Source organism: Vombatus ursinus, unplaced genomic scaffold (assembly GCF_900497805.2).
Source record: "Vombatus ursinus unplaced genomic scaffold, bare-nosed wombat genome assembly UNPS02014771.1, whole genome shotgun sequence".
NCBI lineage: Eukaryota > Metazoa > Chordata > Mammalia > Diprotodontia > Vombatidae > Vombatus > Vombatus ursinus.
Genome location: NW_020954549.1, coordinates 794,023 through 795,632, shown reverse-complemented (window position 1 = coordinate 795,632; position 1,610 = coordinate 794,023). Strand labels below are relative to the sequence as shown.

Here is a 1,610-nt window from a genome sequence, read left to right as displayed (position 1 = left end):
TTCCCTGGTGGCAGGGATTCATGCCCTTTGCCTCCCATAATCTAGGACAGGGGTGGGAAACCTGCAGCCTCAAGGCCACATGTGGCTCTCTAGGTTCTCACGTGTGGCCCTTTGACCGAATTCAAACTTTAAATTATTCTGTAAAGTTCTCTGTAAAGAATGTTTGCTCTTAGAGATAGGAGCAACAGGAGTTTAATGTGTCTGTGTTTGTCATGATCTGACATGGGCTTTAGGAAAACCATGCTGGTAACTGTATGAAGGATGGATTGGAGTGGGGAGAAAGTGATTAGGAGGTTATTGCCAAAGTGCTGAGAGATGGTGATAGTGATGGTGATGTTAGTGATGGTGGAGGAGGAAGAGGAAGCATAGAGAAGGGTATGTAGCTGACAGATGTGAGAAATAGAAATGACAAGAGTTGGCAAATGTTTGAAGATCCGAGATGAGGCAGAGTGAAGAGTTGAAGAGAAAACTGAGGTGGCAAACTTGGGTAACTGGAAGAATACTGGTTCCCACATGGCTAATAGGAAATTCGATTTTGCATGATTTCACAAGGATAATTGATGTCACATTTCTTGCCTTCTCATTGGGGGGGGGCAAGAAGGAGGGAGAAAATTCAGAACTCAAATTTTTTAATGTTAAAAATAAATAATAATTTTTAAAAAGTGATAGAATGATGATGCCCTCAACAGTAATAAGGTTTCCTTTCTGCCAGCTCTGCCATATTCCAGTGAGTTGCCAAAAAGATGAACAAAAGGAAAAAGGAGAGGGACATAATACATGTTTTCTAGGCCCTTTCGAAAACATGGGGTTGTCCCTTTGACTACGTATATGCAAATATACAAGAAAGGTGATATTGCAGATATCAAGGGTATGGGCACAGTTCAGCAAGGAATGCCCCACAAATGCTATCATGGCAAGACTGGATGGGTCTATAATGTTACTCCACATGCTGTAGGCATTGTTGTAAACAAACAGGTTAAGGGCAAGATTCTAGCCAACAGAATTAATGTGTGCATTGAGCATATTAAATATTCTAAGAGCAGAAATAGCTTCCTGAAGCAGGTAAAGGAAAATGATCAGAAGAAGGAAGCCAAAGAAAAAGGCACTTGGGTTCAACCGAAATGCCAGCCTGTTCCTCCCAGAGAAACACACTTTGTTGAGAACCAATGACAAGGAACCTGAGCTGTTGGAACCAATCCCCTACAAATTCATGGCATAAATGGCTGTAAAATAAAAACAATAAATTTTTTTTAAAAAACAGTAATAAGGAAATTCCAAAGAGATTGCATTTGGAGGAAATGATAATGAGTTATATTCTGTATATGACAAGTTGGAGATGCCTATGAGCCATGAAACTTTCCATAAGAATTTAGGTACTTCTTTCCTATCACTTGCCTCAGTGTCCATTCCTGGATTAACTAACTATCCAGCCTTGGATTAGAGAAACAATGAGGTGGCAAGGCTACTAGAATGGCCTTCGTCTGGGGAGATCCTGAAATTTTTATGACGGCTGATCACTTTGGGGGAGGCTGGGATCTCTCCACTCTGCTCTTCTTCCCCAGCCAACTTCCAGCAACCTTTCTTTTCTCTTTTCTTCTCTCATATAGGAT

At 41.0% G+C, this 1,610-nt stretch overlaps 1 pseudogene; it reads left to right on the top strand.

Moving 5' to 3' along the window:
• The first annotated feature begins 777 nt into the window (after window positions 1-777).
• Window positions 778-1,170, top strand: LOC114044016 (annotated as a pseudogene).
• The last annotated feature ends 440 nt before the right edge of the window (window positions 1,171-1,610 follow it).